Raw genomic sequence first — 19,541 nt, 5'->3', positions numbered from 1 at the left:
CAGTTCTTGGGAAGCCAGTGATGTCAACATAGTGATTCTGAAGGGAGGACTATTTGGTCCCAAAGCCATCGTGTCCCTTTTTTTCTTGGTAAACTACCCGTTCAACATTTAATCTATTTTCTTTTTGTAAGGCATGTTGTACTACACTTGATCTTAGCCAAAAGGCCGAGAAGTGATTGTAAAGCATATTTTAAGATTTGAGCAGGCAAGTGCATTCTCTGGAAATTGTCCATATTTTAAATTTTTTTTTTTTTTTTGGACAGGCAGTGTTAGACAGTGAGAGAGAGAGAGAGACAGAGAGAAAGGTCTTCCTTTGCCGTTGGTTCACCCTCCAATGGCCGCTGCGGCCGGCGCACCGCGCTGATCCGATGGCAGGAGCCAGGTGCTTCTCCTGGTCTTCCCATGGGGTGCAGGGCCCAAGCACTTGGGCCATCCTCCACTGCCTTCCCAGGCCACAGCAGAGAGCTGGCCTGGAAGAGGAGCAATCACGACACTAGGGGCGACTCCAGGAGTGTCTGGAAGTTCTGGGAGTAAGTGAAGCTCCCTTAGGAAGGGGCCTGGCCTGCTGGTGACTCCAGCAGCCAGGACCGGTGTTGCTCTGGATGAAGGGATCAGGCACCAGGGAGAGGACCATTTGGAGACAAGCCTGGGTCCCCTGATTGGCTTGTGTCAGAGAGGCAGCCGCCACCTGCTAGGACCTGCTGTGCTCACCCTGTGTAAAGATAGAAAGGAATGGGAGGATGCCAGCTGCCCTTGTTGGCCAGAGCTTCTGTGACGTGGTACCCAGAGGGGTGGCTTAGACATCAGACGTGAATTTTTCTTTTAGGTCTGGAGGCTAGAAGTCCGAGAACAGCGTGTCTGCAGAATTGGCTGCCTGTCTGGGCCAGGGGCAGGGCTGTGGTCCAGGCGCTCTCCTTGCCCTGCTGTTGACTTCTCTTTGTGTCTTGAAGTTGTCTTTCATTTTGTATGGGTCTGCTCAGATTTCTTCTTCTTGTAAGGACACCAGCCGTATTGAGTTAGAGCCCACCTGTGACCTCATTTTAAGTTCATTACCTCTTTAAGCGTCCTAAATCCCAATATGGTTCTGTTCTGACGTCCTGGGGTTAGGAATCAATGGAGGAGTTTCCCAGCAGACTCCATAAGGTCCCAGCTCCACTGTGTCAGTCGTTAATGGACTCGTGGGAGAGACCCATGCGTGTTTGCTGTGTTTGCTCCCCCTGTGCTGAGCACATTGCTGGCACCCACAGTCAGGTTTAGAAGGCACTGCTAAGCATTAATATTTAAATCACTCTTAACCAACAGCACAAACAGAGAAAGGGTGTTTCGCTTTCCTCTTGTTTCATATCTCAGATTCACGTTGAAAGGAACCAGTTAATTGGCAGAAAACCCCTAGTGATGCTGAGAATGACAGCCATGGGTGCTTGAGCATAGAATTGAACATTAGGTAGAGCTGAGTGCTTCTGAAAAACACATTGAACATTTGGTGGAGTCTTGCTTATAATAACTCTTAGCTTTGGCCACCTCGCAACGTGAAGCGCAGGATTTTGCCAAGCATGTGTGAGCTGTGTCGCAACACAATCGGGAAGCAGTGCGAGTTTCAGTTGTGACCTTGCGGCTCTCTTTGCTACAAACTAAAGAATTCTTCTGGCTATCACTTTGTCAGTTGATTGTTCTGGTCCTCTCACAGCAAAATGTGCACTTAGAATTTGTCACTGGAGATGTGCCTTTGGGGAAGGCTGAGTGGAAGACAATGAAGTAGTCATTTCTTGTTGTTTTCACAAAGAGCACGACCCACATCGTAGGGTTAATTTTGTAAATGTCTTGGTTTATGGAATATTTGCCTGATATTTTAAGGTAGTATCATCTTATCAGGTATAGAGCTTTACTAGTCTATTTTGACTTTTTTGAGAGGGAGCAAGTGAGCTCCTAACCACTGGTTTACTCCCCAGATGCTCACAATGCCCATGGGGGAGGGAAGTGAGCTCCTGTGGGAGGGGCAAGGGCAGGAGCCAGGAGCTGGGAACTCAGTCCAGGTCTCCCACGTGGGTGGGAGGAACCAACTGCTTGTGGCATCACTGCTTGCCTCCCAGGGTCTGCATTAGCAGGAACCTGGAGTCAGGAGCAGGTGCCAGTGCCAGGCTTTGAACTTTAGGGACACCTGTATGTTAACTGGCATCCTACCTGCTCGACCAAATGCTTGCTCACAACATTTTAAGCCAGTCCTGTCATGCCACTGGAAGGGTAAACACTGACATAAAGTGAAGTTAAAGGTACATCATAAGGGAATCCCTTCTGTCCCCAAGCAAGTGACTGCTTACATAGCTAAATCAAGATTATGGCTCATTTTCGTTTTGATGCTGGTTTCCCTTTTCTCCTGATACTCAGGTGGTAGGCTATTTCACTAACTGCACAGGACAGGGGGATTCCATGGACTCTTCAGGTATCTGTTTAAACATACATGCAAAATGCAAGAAACATGAGATGTATAATAACATGGTAGCAGAAAATCAGACACATATAAGAAAATACCACCTGTCAAAAATGAGGCTGAGGTACACTGTTGTGATAATGGAGAGGCTGTCCGACCGGCATGGAACATTGCTGCAGATGTCTCACAGAGCTGGGAGGAGGGAAGAAATCCAGGAGCATGTTTACCCACCAGTCTGCACAGCCGAGTGGCTCTAAACTTACTTTTTACTCCAGATGATTGCACATGGCCACTGTATATGGATAATCAATGGTTAAAAATGGGTTTTAAACTGTACTGTGCAAATCTCTTGTCTGAGTCTGCTGTGCACTGTTAGTTGCTGGAGCTTTACTCAAACGCCTCGTGTTTTCACTGTTTCTGCTTCACACTGCCCCAGATACTTAGGTGGGCAGAAAATGACGAGGCGCAGCAGGAAGTCCAATATTCATGGAAACCCGAGGGGACCAAATGCAGAAAGGAACATGCTCTGTTCCCGCATATCTATCTGTTCTCCTATTCTTAGGGATATTTAAAATAAAAACACTTGACTGTAATTGATTGGTTTTTACCAAATACACTTGGCATTCCGTGACTGTATTCAAGACTAAAAATGTTTATTCAATACTGCAATTGGATCTTAAGTGAGTCAAAAAAGGTATAACCCTAAAAAATATTTATTTTTGGTTTTTAATGATCAGCTCTTTGCTGACTGTAATTTTATGATTTAATGTTTATAAATTAGCGTGCATTAAGATAACAAAAATTGAGAAAATAAAAATCATTCTGTAACTTATTTCTCCTTGTCCTGAACTTAAAGCTGCAGTCCTATGTAGATCTGTGAGAGTGTCTGACAAAACTATATGAGTGTGAGCTTGCTACCCAGAACTGAGTCCAGATCTTCGAGAGCCTCCCCGACAGAGGAGGATGGAAGGTTAGCAGTGGCCTCAGAGAACTCCCACCCAGCACAGTTCCCGCTCAGGCCCCTGCCTCCTGCATGTGGGAGACCAGGCTACAGAGTCAGGCCCCTGGCTTTGGCCTGGCCCATCCCCATACTGTTGTGGCCATTTGGGGACTGAACCAATGGATGGAAAACTTATCTCTTTCTCTCTCTCTCCCTCTCCCTGTCCCTCTCTCTCTCTCCATCCTTCCCTTCCTTTCTCTCTCTTTCTGTACCTCTGCCTTTAAAGGAAATAAATCTTAAAAAAAAAAAAAAAAAAAGACACTGTAGAGTGGGTGTGTTGAGTCCAGTTGCTCACACCCCCTACTGGTGGGTCAGTGAACAACAGTGTTCTTCTTAAGTCCGATGCTGCTTTGTCAAGAAAGAGCAGGTGTCAGGGACTCAGGGAAGGTGATCTCAGTGGACTGTTCTCTTCAGAAGGCTGTCACTGTGGGCACTGAAACCGTGCCATTTCCAAATTGCAAATAGGGATGCAAGAGAATGGCCCAAATAATTTCAGGTGTTCTGTGGCCTCTGTGTCTCACTGTCAGGACTTCAGATGTCCAAAATCCTGGAATATGTCTTTGAGAAGGTGTCTGGTCCAGTGACCCCACATGAGTGAGAACCGATGTGTCACCTCTAATTTGTTGACTATGAACAACCGTGAATATTAAAAATGAGGATTGTCGTTCTGACTCCACACTGACCAAACGTGACATCTGAGGAAATTTGGGTGGTTTCAGGAGCACTAGTCGAGGCTGTTGGGGCTTGCCCTTGTGTCTTGTGTTAGCTAGAGAATCCTAAGCCCTGCGGTTCTCACCTGCACCATCTGTCGGGTTACTTAAAATCTGCCGCCGGGCCAGGTGGCCTTTCGAGGTCCCTTGTATCATGCTTCTCGGATTCCCCTTCCATGTTCTGGCTTTAGAGTCTTCACATCACTCTGAAGCACGTGGGTTCCTTTTCAGGAACACTGAAGTTCAGGCTCTAGCTGCCTCGCATATTGTAAAGCCAAAAAAATGAAAGTTTATTGAATTTCTACCATGCGCCGGGAACCAAGATACAGCAGAGAAAGAAAACAAAGTGGAACAACAACAACAAAAAATAAGGTCTGTTCTAGTATGGAGCTTACATTTTGTTGGATGAGCAGATGACGAGCAAATAAACAAACAGTGGGGCTCCAGAACATCATAGGACAATGGATAACTTTAGATGCTTGCGGTAGCAGTAAAAGTGCAGGTTGAGACGTACCCATTCCTTATCAGAGGACGTGAGTTCTGTTCATGGTTCTGGCTTCTGATTCCAGCTTCCTGCTAATGCAGACCCTGGGAGGTAGTTGTGGTGGCTTGGGTGGTTAAGTCCCTGTCACCCACATGGGAGGCCTGGATTGAGTACCCTGCTCCTGATCGCAGCCCTGGCCCTAACCCTGGACATTGTGGACATTTGCGATGTGTCTGGGGCGGGCATGGTTAACCAGCAAATGAGAACACTGTCTGCCCCTCTCTCTGCTTCTCCAATAAAACATAAATATTTTGGTGCAAAAAATTTGAAATTCATGCATAGGTTTTCATAGTATGCATTTTTCACAAATTTCTTGAGCCTTGTATGACAGATGTCAAAACTTTTGCAGCAGTATAAACTTCCCTTTTAATCCATTTTTCTTTCTTTCTCTTTTTAATCCATTTGTGACCTTTTTGAAGGTCCCTGCTTTGTGAGTTAGGGGCAGATGCGGTGATGAGAAAGTGTAAGGACCAGTATGTATTGAACGGTCATGGGTGCTGGGAGTCGTTTTTAGATTGATGGATGTGTTTGGTCCTCACGGCACCTCTGTGGATGGTGGTATTTCAGTCTCCATTCTGCAGACTGTGAAACTGAAGGAGAAAGGGAGTGCCTGCCTTGGGCTCCAAAGGACAGAACCGACTGGTGACGCACCGGTGTTAGAACCGGGCAGTGTGGTCCCTAGGGTCTTCACTGATTACTAACGCATTAGTCTGTTGCTCCCTGCTCAGTATGAAAGCAGCACAAGGCATGGAAAGAGACGGGGGTTGGCCCTTTGTGTGGGGTCACCGTGACAGGGTGGCGGCGTCTGGCCGAGACTGCAGGAGGTGAGAGAACCCGCCGTGCGCATACCCTGGGCAGAGGAAGCAGTGCCCGCGGATGGCCTGAGTTGGGCACTCATCAAGGGAGCCAGCGTAGCGGGAGGAGAGTCAGGTGGAACTAGGGCAGGAGATCAGAGAGCCGGAGAGGGGCCTGACTGTGCCAAGCCTTTGTAGGAAGGACCTTGCCTTTTTCTTGCTAGACAGGAAGCCACGGGAAAGTTTCAGCATAGGAGCACGTTGAATCTTCTCTGTGATCTTCAAGGGCCGCTGTGTCTGCTGCGTACAATGTGTTTCAAAGGCAAGGGGGCAGCAGGGATAATTTACAGAGGTTACTGCGGTGACCTGGGCGAGACAGGAAGGCGGCCTGGACCAGCTTGGTAGCGCGGAGGGAAGAAGTTGTAGCGTTCTGAGTCTCCGTTCAGTGAGGTTTGAGAGGGCAGGTTTTGCTGGTGGATGGAACCCTAAGGGTTGTGGCTGGACACCTGGGGGTGTCAGGTGTTGTGAAGGGAAGACAAGGGAATCTGCTGTACACTTCTGCCCTGCGTACTCACGCAGGCAGCAGGTGCAGCGCAGGACTGCTGTGGGGAGGCACAGAACACTTCCCACTCCCACCAGCACTCCACACACACACACACACACACGCACACAGAGCGAAGGCAGCGAATTTGAGCCAAGGAACTGCGTCCTGTGTGCCTGCTATTTCGAGCATCCAGATGACAGCAGTGTTAAAACAGAATAGGCGGTTTGGATTTGGAGGGAGAGAGGCTGAATCTCCTGAGTGGTGAACCTGAACGTAAGAAAAATCCACAACTTAACTTTTCTTTCTTCTGTGCTGGGGAGAGGAATTTTGAGCGGTTTTCATTGAAATGGGACTTCAGATAGCTCTCCATGCAGTTTCCAAGCAGGGAGCTTTGTTAGGATAAGGGACTTCAGAGGAATACGGAAGAGGGTGTGATGGGGTGACCTCTACATGTGTTTCCAGGGTAGATGCAGTGTTGTCAGAGCACAGAGTGTGTTAGATCTTTTTTGGGGGCGGGCATTTGGTCTGTTAGTTAAGATGTGCATATCCCATGTTGGAGTCCCTGATACAGCTCCCTGTTCCAGCTCCCGACTCCGGCTTCCTGCTAATGCAGACCCAGGGAGGCAGCAGGTGGTGCCTCAGTGGCTGGATTCCTGCCACCTACAGGGAGTCCTGGATTTACTGTCCTCCGGCTGGCAGGCACCCGGGAATGAACCGTGGATGGGAGCTTCCTGCCTCTTCCCTCCCCCGTTCTCCCTCCCTCCCTCTCAAATAAATAAACACCTTGTGTTTAGCTCTGTAGACCAAAACATAAAGTTAACACTTTTCCTGGTTCTTCTTCAAACCACATTCTCGTGTGAGAGCTTGAGAATCCCCCTTAAATGTTGGCATCCCCCTTTTCAGGCTTGGAGCAGTTGACACACACAGGAGTCACTCGAGGTCCAATGTCAGCTTAGTAAATGGGGATACCCAACTGGGAAGGGCAGCTTCTGGCCTGGGGCTGTGTTTGCTCATGCTGCTCCAACCTCCTGTGCACCCGGCAGGGAGCAGCCCAGAAGTCACCTGCTCTGTGCCCAGGCAGAGCTCAGGAGCCGCATCACTAGGGCCTGCTGTTCCTTCTTTCAGACTCACCAAGCAGAGTGGGCTCTGCCTCTTTCTCAGGGAGCGGCGAGCCAGTGGGCAGAAAGAGGTCAAGTGTCCTTGATGGAATTCCTGCTCCTGGGGCACGTGGGAGGGGGAGAGAAGGGCACCTCCCCAGCGACTCTCTTCCGCTGGCCTTTGCACCTCGTTACCTAATGCTGTTCCATTGCCTTTATGCTAAGACCATTTCTCTGTGAGAAAGGCTGTATATGCGTATTCCTTGCTATATATACAGGGTCTTCTTAAGTTCATAGAAAACGCATGTTAAGAAAAAAACTATGCATAGATTTCATTTTTTTTTGCAGCAAAATAATCTTATCTAAGAAAAATTACTTATTTTCATTTTATTCAAAAGGCAGTTAGATCTCCATCCACTGGTTCAGTCCTCGAATGCTGGCAACAGCGAGAGCTGGGCCAGGCTGAAACCAAGAGCCAGGACCTCCACCGTGGTACACAGGGACCCAAACACTTACATCACGTGCTGCTTCCTGGTGTGTGCATCAGCAGGAAGCTGGATTAATGGAGCCGGATGGAGGCGGTCCAGGCAGCATCTTCACCTGCTGCATTGCCTGCCCCTGAACTTAACTTTTAACTCACTCCCGTGATGGTTTGTAACATGACAGCAGCAGGTCCTAACTCGTTTTCCCACAGAAGCACGTCTGGTTAGTACAGTAACCAGCCTGTGGCGTGGATGGTGCTCTCCTGCCACTGAGCTGTGCCTGCGTCCATGGTCACTGGTGCGGAGTCATTTCTGTTCTCTGTGGGATGCAGAACCACTTGCATGGGCATCTTGCAGTCAAGACAAGAGAAAACTTTTTCAAGTTAATTATCTGGAATTGCTTATCGCAATAAGTCTATCAGTAGGCCTCAGTGGAAAGAAATTCATTTAATTCTTGTTGCTCAGAATGCCAAATATTCAACTACCAGAACCATTTTGATTGGTAATGTTCGACAGAATTTTCAGAATTTGGTGACACGTGTAGACATCAATAGCAGCCGCTTACGAAAGGCACGCTTCCTACAAAGCACGGAACCAAGTCCTGCCCACAGGAAGTCTGTCCTCCAGTCCAGAATGCACGTGGGGTGTGAACAGCATGAACTGAGCGAATTACGCAGGTGCTGGACGCTGTGTTGCATCATGCACTGGAGACGTTTTTGGCAGGTTAGGGATGGCTACAGGCCATTTCCTAGGAACTAGTCGTCAAGTTCGAGACTTGAGAAGTAAGCTTTGCTGCGACTTTTCAGGAACAGATCGCTACGGGCTGTTTGGGACCAGGGGAATCTGAGCTGGGCCTTGAGACCCAAGCACTGAGGCTTTGCCACCACCTTCCCCTCCTACTGCATCCCTGTGAGTAGCGAACGGCGTCACTGCCCGCCACGCCGCTCAGCCAGCATACTCCTTGCGGTCTGTCTATGCTGCCAGCTCCCTGTCGGAATCCATTTTCCTGGCCCAGGATGATGTCGTCATCTCTCGCCCAACTGCCACGTGACTTCCAGGCTCATCTCTCGGCTCCCATGGTTTGTCACCTCCTGGCCATTCCTTCCTGTTAGAAATCACAGATCAGATCTCACGGCATTGCAAGGAAACTCTGGTTTCTCACCAGAATCAGTCAGAGGGGCTCTGCATCGTCTGCCTCGGGCCAGCTGTTCAGCCCCCTCCCTCACTCCACAGTGGTGTGCTGCAAGGCTCTCCTTTCTGTTCCTGAAAGAGCATCGTCTGTTTCCCTTGAGAAGTTTTGCATTTGCTGTTCCTCTGACCGTGTATGTGCGAGACTCCTTCTGTCCTTGCAGTCTCAGCCCACCTGCCTCTCTTGGCTACTCCATGAGCAGTGACTCCCCCTGTTCTTCTCTAGTATGGAATTCTGTTTTCTATAGCAAATTTCAGAAAATGCACATGTGCAGTTACTTTTTTGTTTTTACTTATTATTTCATTTTTTATGGCCGGCGCCGCGGCTCACTAGGCTAATCCTCCACCTTGCGGCGCCGGCACACCGGGTTCTAGTCCCGGTCGGGGCACCGATCCTGTCCCGGTTGCCCCTCTTCCAGGCCAGCTCTCTGCTGTGGCCAGGGAGTGCAGTGGAGGATGGCCCAAGTCCTTGGGCCCTGCACCCCATGGGAGACCAGGAGAAGCACCTGGCTCCTGCCATCGGATCAGCGCGGTGCGCCGGCCGCAGCGCGCTACCGCGGCGGCCATTGGAGGGTGAACCAACGGCAAAAGGAAGACCTTTCTCTCTGTCTCTCTCTCACTGTCCACTCTGCCTGTCAAAAATTAAAAAAAAAAAAAAGAGAAGTTTTGCATTTGCTGTTCCTCTGACCGTGTATGTGCGAGACTCCTTCTGTCCTTGCAGTCTCAGCCCACCTGCCTCTCTTGGCTACTCCATGAGCAGTGACTCCCCCTGTTCTTCTCTAGTATGGAATTCTGTTTTCTATAGCAAATTTCAGAAAATGCACATGTGCAGTTACTTTTTTGTTTTTACTTATTATTTCATTTTTTAAAAGATTTGCTTATTTATTTTGAAAGACTTAGAGAGAGAAAGAGACAGAGATCTTCCATCTGCTGGCTCACTCTCTGGATGGCTACAGTGGTCAGTGCTGGGCCAGGCTGAAGCCAGGAGCTGGGACTTCTTCTGGGTCTCTCATGTAGGTGGCAGGCACCTGGGTAGTTGGACCATCCTCTGCTGCTTTCCCAGGCCCATTAGCAGAGAGCTGGATGGGAAGCGGGACAGCTGGGACTTGAACCATCACCTGTATGGGGTGCTGATGTTGCAGGTAGTGGCTTTACCCACTGTGCTACAGCGCCGGGCCCATTACCATTTCTCTCTCTCCATATGCTTATCACTTACACGAGGGTAAGAGTTTTGTTTATTAACTCACTTGAGTTAAATAAGTATGTGTGAAGTGGATAAAGAATGTGGCTTGTGTGAGTGAAGGAGAAGGGGAGGGAGGTCCAGGTGGACTGAGGATGGGGGCAGAGAGCTGGATGTGCAGTATGCACAGTGCCGTGCAGGGAAGATTGCCCGAGTCCAGCTCCAGGGCAGGGGGATGCCCAGCAGGCTGCAGGCGTTGGAGTCTGAGGTTGGAGGTTGAGGCCTGGGGGGTAGTCTAAGTGGCAGGTGGAAACGGCATTTGAAGGCAACGGGAGGTTACTGCAGATGTGCCAGTGCCACAGCTTGTAGGGACTCTGACAGCCTGGGCCCCAAGGTATAGGGAAAACAGCCTGCAAGGTCAGGAAAAGCAACCTCACAGCATGGAGGCTAAGGGCAAGGGAAAACTGGTTCAGGACGAGGACAGTGAGCAGGGTACCTGGAGCACCTGTTGAAAGCAGTCTGTCCATGTGGAACAGGCCTTGTTTCAGTGGTGCTAGGGTATAAATTCGCAGGGTGCAGGCTGCCGGGAGGGGGTGCACCTCATAGTCACGGAGGGAAGCGTTTCATCGGGGATGGCACTCAGGTTAGTCCTATGGCTGTGGCACTGGGAGAAGCCCTGTAGAGTCCAGCAAGAGAGTGCCGTAGCTCCCGAGCAAGAGCTTCTGCAGTGTGTCTCTAGGTCTCTGCCTCTTTAACAGGTTGGGATTTCTATTTCTGTGACAGAGCCCAAACTGAAAAGTGTTCAGAAGGAGTTGTTGAAGGAGGGGCATGAAGACTGGATGTGGGAACTTTAGGAATGGAGAGTGGCTTTTGCCAGCCATTGTCTTCCTTGCCCATGTTCTCCTTGTGGTATTGATGCTTACTTATAAAAAAGTTATTTATTTATATGAAAGAGAGATATTTTCCACCTACTGGATCATTCCACAAAATGGCCACAATGACCAGTGCTAGTCCAGGCAGAAGCCAGGAGCTGCTTCTGGGTTTTCCACATGGGTGCGGGTGCGTAAACATTTGGGCCATCTTCCACTGCTTTCCCAGGTATATTAGCAGGGAACTGGATTGGAAGTGAAGCAGCCAGGACTCAAATTGGCGCCCCAGTGGGATGCCAGTGCTGCAAGTCATGGCTTAACCTGCTGTGCCATGGTGCCAGCCCTAGTGATGTTTGTATTTTAAATTTTAATCTTTCAAAGTTTTTTTTTTTCTTTCCTCTTCAAGGAGATGGTAAATGGACAGAGCCTTTAGAGCTAGGCTGCAATACCACAACTCACCAGTAGGTGTCACCATCTCATAAATGATTGATCCCACTCAGCATTCCTTAGTTTAAAGCTTTATACGATAAATGTTTTATTTTTGTCTCACCTATATTTTGAATTGACATTTCATAATTATAAGTTTTAAACTCATACTAGCTCAAGTAAATATTTGGATAATAATTTAATATATGGTGAGTTGGTAAACACATGTTGGGATAAGTAAAAAATATTGTTTGAATATTTTGCTTTCGTTTGTTTTGTTTCCTTTGTTTTCATTTTTTCCTCCATAATAACATTTTCACCATTACAGAAAGTTCTATTGAGCAACGCTGGTATAGACTGAAGTTGTTTTTGAAAGAATCTGCAGACATGCGTCTAAGTCCAGAATCTTGTGTTTGGTATATTTTTTGAAAATTAAAAAAATAGGAGTTTTTATTGCAATACTGTATTATCAGTTTTAGAGATATTTTTATGTTAGGGCACAACATTAGCAATACAATGGAAAGAAGACAAGGATAAGTGGTTAGGTGTGTATATATATATATTTATATATATATAAATTATAAGTATTATATATAAATTATAAGTTACTATATATATAGTAACTCAGAATTTAAAAATCTAATAGTATTACTTGAAAACTATATATGCTTACTGTTTCATAATTGTACATATTCTGATTGAAATCTGGAAATAACGTGTTGAGTATATGAGTCTTAGACTCTTGACTCCCTCTGTGGCTTAGGTCAGGAAATAGCTCATGTTTGACAACTGGTTCTACTCTATGTAGTGTCGTATGTATATTATTCCCACATGTTCCCAGTTTGGATATTCATCTGCAGTAGCAGGCACAGCATTGTGTGTCCTTACTCACTGGATAAGAAAAGAAGAGAACAATCTTCCGTTTTCTTTGGCTGTTGCTGGCTCAGAAGCCTCATTATTTCCTGTGTGTTCTGACCTGATACAATCTCAGGTCCTCGGTGACTGGCTTTAATGAACCCTGTCTAGCGGTCAGGCAGTGGTCCCTGTTCCATTCGGTGCTGTGAAAGGCAGAAAACATGTGACTGTGCATGTGAACACTCTGTGCGGATTAGAGCTGCAGGGCATGGCTGGGGAGACGCGGGCTGCCAAGCCACGGAGGCGGCTCTGCCAGCAGCGGCATGTGATTATGTAACGCCTGCAGTGTCTGGCACCGTGCTCCACTGGAGACCCGTCACGTGGCCTGCAATGCTCTTGGCCCTGAAATTCAATTAGGTTGCTTTGAGGGATCCGTGAGTCTGCATGAGATAAGCTTTTACTGCGCTATACTAGAAAGCAAATGGGTTGATTAGCTGCACACAAATTGATAAATTACCATTGTAGTTCCTGCAAGGATATTTGCATTATATACACATCACCATGCCACCGAAGAGCAGAATTTTAACCATTATGTAACCTGGACAAATAATGTGAGAGGGAAAAAAAATATATCAGCCCTGATGACGACTGAAAAATATTTTCTTACAGACATTTAGCAGTAATTTTTTTTTGGTTTTGTTTTACAATAGATTTTGCTATTTTGTTTTTGGAGAATCTGATTAAAAGGCTGCCAGCAGTTTTCTTTTTCTATTTTTTTATTTGACGACATGATCTATGAATGTGACTGAAGAAATTGATAGAGTAATGATTTGGTGCAGGGCATGGGGACAGCAGTGAGAAGGGATTTTCAATAGGTGTTCAGGTGATCTTAAGCAGATTTTCTTTATTTGTGACAATGTAGCTGATCATTATAAGGGACTGGGAACTATCAAGGATTAACCCCATGTTGCTTGGCTGAGCTCTTGTGGTAACTTTTCTCAAAAGCAGATCTGGGGTGGATGAAAAAGGTCACAGCAAGTGCAGTGAAATTGGGGCTTGGGAAAGAAGTTATTTATCATACTAGGGTCCTGGAGTCACTGGGAACCAATCAAAATTCATGATGTGGAATTGGTTTTCCTGAAGCACTCTACCCTCGTTTTCCTCCAACTGGGATTTAAGTTCGGAACCGAAGACACAGGTGAGGAGTTGATGTTGACTGGAGTCCGATGGATGCTGAATTGGAACCAAAGGTGCTGAGATGGTGTGCCGTGTGCTTCTGTCTCTTGGACCAGCAGGGCTTAGGCACTTGGGTCTGTGGATTTAGGTAAAGTGGTCGTGCACTCTGGCAGAACTGGTGCTGCTGTGGAGTTTTCCTTTGCTCCAAAAGGGCTTTCACTTTTTTTTTTTTTTTAAATCTGTGAGACCTTCTAACAGTGGAGTTGGAGGGCTGAAAAGACAAGGAGTTGGAAATGCTAATGGCCATGAGTTGATCAGCACATGCTGTGCAGATGCGTTGAACTATCACGTTGTGCTCCATAAACATGCACAGCTATTATGTGTTAATCTCAGAATGTGCAAACCCTTGTGGAATGGAAGGCAGAAGCATAAATTTATAAAAACATTTTTAAATTGATTACATGTTAAAATGTAATATAATAAACAGTATTAAAATTTTTAAAAATAATAATTACTAGCAAGAAAAAAAGAAAACCTTATTAAGAACTTGCTTAATGAAGTCTCATATACCCTGATTTAACATGACTTGATATTTAAGAGTGGGCATCTCTACTTTCCCATTCATTTAATTTTTACTACTGTCTGTGATTCTATATATTATATATATATAATATATATATTATATATATGCACACATATATAAATACTCAGTTTATACAAAGGGGAAACTGAGGCACAGGGTGGCATGAGGAACTGCCCAGGGTCACACTGCTAGGCAGTCACTATATACCAGCTCCAAAATGGAGCTCAAGTGTTCACATCCTGCTCGGCTAATGGTCCCCAAGTGCTGGCACAGGCTGGTGCCAGGTCCACATTTCAAGGAAATTTTGTTTAATAACACCTGGAGTGAAAGGCTGTTTTTTTTTTTTTTATATAGTATGCAAGGGGATCACTAAGAAGTTCATGGCAGATTGTGTAATGAAAAAGCTGTGCATGGATTTCAAAACTCTTTGCCCTGAGAATAAATTTACCTTTTAATTCCATTTCTCACACACTTTTGAACTACCCTGCTGGTTTCTAAACAGCTTCCCAGATGATTCCTGTGTTAACAGTGGGAGTGATGGCTGCTGCTTGTCTGATTTTGAGCTGCAGGCGTGACATTAGGACATCTCTGTGCTGGACTTCTGATATAGTTGGAGACACACATGCACACACACAAACACACACAGAGGGTTCCTCCTGTATATTCAAACCAAACTATGTAAACATAGTGCATTCTTTTCATTTTCTTGATAAAAAACTTTAATAAAAAAGCATATCTTGCTAGAATTAGACATAAAGTATTCTGTGGCTCACAGAGTTGTATTTTATAATAGTCAACGGAATACGGGAACTGTAATCCGGTAAGCGACATCTGCTATAAAAAGGCCAGCCTCCAGGTCTTAAATTGGTGCTAGCTGGTGTGACTTTGTTAATGAGTGAATTCAGAGTCGGTTTAATGAGTTGGTGATGGAGGGATGGCTCATTATCAACAGTGAATGTAAGTCAGTGCCGCTGCTGCTTTACAGGGTAATAAAACGGCACCAGCTAATCCCTTTCCCCAGCACCACTGAGTCTGTTTTGTTGCTGCTGCTGTTTGTTTTGTTTGCTTTCCTGTCTGTGCTTTTAGAAGATGAAGGTCCCTCAGTGCCGCGGCTGGGGCTCCCTCCCCACCTTGCAGAGATCATCTTGTGTTGTCCACAAAGATTTATTGTAAAGGGGACTCTTCGAAAAGGCCAAATTGAGTCTGTGAAGCAAAAGCTCAGGTTTTGGGAAGACTCCAAAGTGGCCTTTGAATGCATGTAGTGAGTAACAGTAGGGTAACACAGCTTTGCAGTGCGGGGAGTTCCTTGAAACACATTCCCAACAGCTCAGCTGACACAGTGCAGTTTCCAAGTATAGGATTGGCATCTGGTAAGGTAATTTCAACTTACATTGTAGTATTTGTACTGCATGAAAAACAGAACTCCATAACTCTTCCTGAGTTTCACTTACAAAAATAACAATAAAATCTTTTATGGCTTACTGAACCTGAATCATGAGTGACAATCATTCCTTGCAAACGGAGGAAATATGAATGTCAGATCTGCCTGACTGTTGAGAGGTGCCGTGTCCCCAGAATGTCTTCAGGTGGTAAAATAAATGAGATTGGCGTTATCAAGGTTGTTTAGATGGGGTTTTGTTTTGGGCAGTTCTTACACCATAGACAGAAAGCCACATGAAGGCAGAGTCTGCGTCTTTTTTTTTTTTTTTGACAGGCAGAGTGGATAGTGAGAGAGAGAGAGAGACAGAGAGAAAGGTCTTCCTTTTTGCCACTGGTTCACCCTCCAATGGCTTTTGCGGCCGGCGCATCTCGCTGGTCCGAAACTGGGAGCCAGGTGCTTCTCCTGGTCTCCCATGCGGGTGCAGGGCCCAAGGACTTGGGCCATCCTCCACTGCCTTTCCGGGCCATAGCAGAGAGCTGGCCTGGAAGAGGAGCAACTGGGGATAGAATCCGGAGCCCCAACCGGGACTAGAACCCGGTGTGCCGGCGCCGCAAGGTGGAGATTAGCCTGTTAAGCCATGGCGCCGGCCTCAGAGTCTGTGTCTTTAAAGTATTTTCTTTCACAGTTGCTTCCATTGCTACATTGACGTGATGCTTCTTTGGTCCAGGAAAGAATTTATCCAGGTAGCCTAAAAAAGAATTATGTTCCATTCCTCACAGAAACTCATCCTCCCTAATCTGACCTGTTCCGCTCCAAGTTTTCAAAGTTGTCTCAGCCTGTAGAAGATCCATACCCCACGGATATTTGCTCAGTCAAGTTCACAAATAGTATGTGCTTTAAAAAAAAAAAAAATCAAACCTGGTCTAGCAATCAGAATGCCATTAGGAGACAAAGAAGCACAGATTGTTGAGACAGAACATTTCCTATAAAGAAATGACGGGGCAAGTGTTTGGCACAGCAGTTGAGTCACCCCTACGGGTGCCGGTGTCCCATGTGGGAGTGCATGGTTGGAGTCTTGACTAATATGCTTCCAAGTCCAGCTTTCTGCTACCGTGCACCCTGGGAGGCAGCAGGTGATGGCTCAAGTACTCGGCACCTGCTGTCTACCTGGAAGACCATGGTTGACCTCGGTGTGTCCTAGCCTTGGCTGTTGCAGGCATGTGCAGGGTGAACCTGCATGATCAAAGATCTCTCTCATGTCTTTCTGTTTCTGACTTTCTGCCTTTTCAACTAAAATAAAAACAAATTTTTAGAAGTTAAAAATATGGTAAGTAGGATTGAAGGAATGAAAAGCTAAAGGCGAACACCTAAGTGTCACATAGATAGTAGCTGCAGGAAGCAGTCCCCCTGGGATGGCACTGTAGGCAAGAGATTGGAATGATTAACGTTTAAAAAATTTAGAGGAGGGGTATGTCCCACATGGGTGGGTCTCAGACCTGGGAGACCAAGGGCAAAGGCCAAGAGCAGATGTTTCTGAGGGCGAGGTTTGTTGGAAAAACAGCAAACTGCCCAAGTGTGTTGCTTGGGTTGGGAACCAACGTTGCCGGAGTAAAGCAAGTCTGGAATGACCGTTGCAGGAACAGGAAGCAAAAACAGGAAACACGCAGGAAGCACGCAGGAAGCAGACAGGAAGTGATGTCTCTTCTTCCTCCGGTGTCTGCCACCTCCCTCTTGGGTGCTGGTTGGCAGAGCCTGTCCTGGATGTGGCCAGCAGTAGGTGTGAGCTGTAAAATTCCAGCCCCAGCACCACAAGCACCATTTTGGAGCTGAGAGGCAGTAACTTATTAACGGGCATGTTTCTTAAAGAATCTTAAGAAAATTCTGTCAATTAAAAATTATTTTAAATGTACTTTTTTTTTTTTTTGACAGGTAGAGTGGACAGTGAGAGAGAGAGAGAGACAGAGAGAAAGGTCTTCCTTTGCCGTTGGTTCACCCTCTAATGGCCACCGATTATGCAGCACTGGATACAAAAACTAACGAGAATAGTTTCTCTCCCACATGTCCCTGGCAGCCTGTTCCCACCTCCCCCAACTTGGAGAGTAGGGGACGTTTTTAGAGTCTCTTTAAGCTGCACACAGAAATACAAAATGTCCTTACTGTACCATTGTTTTACACCTTATGCTCTTTACTTGCAACGTTTGTGGAAAATACAGAATATGGGGAAAAATGCATGGATTACAAAATTTTTCTGCACTAAAATCAACTTACCTTTTGATTTCATTTTTCCTGGAAACTTCTGATTATCTCCTGGTGTATATCTTTTTAATCTTGCCCTATCAGTATATAGAGAGCCTTTGCATGTTTTAAAACCCTTCGCCTTGATGTATTCTCTTACTAGTTTCAGCTGTTCGTTTTATTGTCTTTGGATTTGTGGGATAAAGTGATATCATCTGCAAATACTGATATTTTCCAAATTTTTTATCTCAAAATCATTTCTCTGCTAATTGTTTTGGCTTGTACATCTAGCACATGTAAAATATTAATGGTAATAGTAAACATCTTTGTCTGTTTCTGACCTTGTTGAGTATGTTCCTAATGTTTCCCAGGAAGCATGATGCTGATTTTTGGGCTAAGATAAATGTAATTTTTTTTTTTTTATTTTTGACAGGCAGAGTGGACAGTGAGAGAGAGAGAGACAGAGAGAAAGGTCTTCCTTTTGCCGTTGGTTCACCCTCTAATGGCCGCCGCGGTAGCGCGCTGCGGCCGGCGCACCGCGCTGTTCCGATGGCAGGAGCCAGGTGCTTATCCTGGTCTCCCATGGGGTGCAGAGCCCAAACACTTGGGCCATCCTCCACTGCACTCCCTGGCCACAGCAGAGAGCTGGCCTGGAAGAGGGGCAACCGGGACAGGATCGGTGCCCCGACCGGGACTAGAACCCGGTGTGCCGGCGCCGCAAGGCAGAGGATTAGCCTGTTGAGCCACGGCGCCGGCCGATAAATGTACTTTTTTTTAAAAAGAAAGATCCATTTATTTATTTTTTTGTTAAAATCAGAAAGCAGATTAAATTTTTGGAGTGGCTTTTCAGCATCTATAGAACATGAACATACGACTTTTCTTTTTATACTATGTATATGTGTGTGTGTGTGTGTGTTACTTTAAACTTCCTGTTTCGTCAGGATTCCTAATATTTCTAACATTGAGCCATCTTTGCATTCCTGGAACAAATTCCACTGGGTTAAGGGATTCATCAGCACACATATGTGTGTGTACAAAATGATATTTTTAAAAAGATTGTAGGTGTTTTTTGTTGTTGATGACTCTTTGACAGGTTTTTAAATCAGTTTTCTTGGAAATTGTACTTGTTTTTCCCTGTTCTGAAACGGGAAATGGCATGAAATGCTCTCTTTAGAGTCTGGTCGAATTTCCCTGTGAGGCGATCTGGGTGCGGTGCTTTTTGGTGGTGTTCATGCTGACATTTCTTCTATGGAAGTGGTCCCTTTAGATTTTCTGCTCATTTGGGTTCAGTTTTGGAAAATTGTATTTTCATAGAAGAATGCTCATTTTACTCATGCTTTCAAAAAATTTTTATATGCACTGGAAAAACTAGGTTAATCATAGAAGATATTATTTAATTTTTTTGCTATTCTTTGGTTATTCCCTCCTTTGCAAAGTTGTATTTAGTGTTTTAGTCTTTTCTTCTTTTTCATTCATTAAATTGCCTATGGTTTACCTTTCATTTGTTTTCAAGGAGCAAGATTTAGCAATTATATTTATTAGTGATATCTTTTTTAGTTCAGTCCATCATGCTTATATATTAATAATTTATTTGGCTTAAATGTATGCTGTGTTCTGTTTCTGGGTATGATGTTTATTTCTATTGCTATAAATGGTTAAGGCTACTGATTTTTCTTGTAACATTGCTGAATTCCAAGGTGTCTCTCTAAGTATTATCTCACTTATTGTTGTTTTCTAGAAATTCTGTAATTGAGCTTGAATATTTCCTTTGCTTATTTAAGGGGAGTTTGTTTTCCAGATGCATGGATTCTTTTGTTTTCAGATTTGAAAAACTAGTTCATAATTGTCTTGAGTTACCAATGTACTTTTCAGATATCCTTATGTTTAGGGAAATCTTTCTGCATTTTTTATTTATTTACTTATTTATTCTTATTTATTTGAGAGGCAGAATTAGAGAGAGAGAGAGAGAGAGACAGACAGATCTTCCATCTGCTGGTTCACCCCCCCAGTGGCCAGAGCTGAGCCAGTCTGAAGCCAGGAGCCAGGAGC

General features: G+C 45.6%; 1 protein-coding gene and 1 pseudogene across 1 annotated transcript in view; one reads left to right on the top strand and one right to left on the bottom strand.

Moving 5' to 3' along the window:
* The window catches only part of ITPR2 (inositol 1,4,5-trisphosphate receptor type 2), a 525,149-nt gene that overhangs the window by 315,439 nt on the left and 190,169 nt on the right, over positions 1-19,541 (top strand). The gene's annotated exons all lie outside the window — the stretch shown is intronic.
* On the bottom strand, positions 89-177 carry LOC133762606 (U2 spliceosomal RNA; annotated as a pseudogene).

The sequence above is a fragment of the Lepus europaeus genome, chromosome 6, assembly GCF_033115175.1.
Source record: "Lepus europaeus isolate LE1 chromosome 6, mLepTim1.pri, whole genome shotgun sequence".
Taxonomy (NCBI): Eukaryota; Metazoa; Chordata; class Mammalia; order Lagomorpha; family Leporidae; genus Lepus; species Lepus europaeus.
This window is presented reverse-complemented; position numbering and strand designations above follow the sequence as displayed.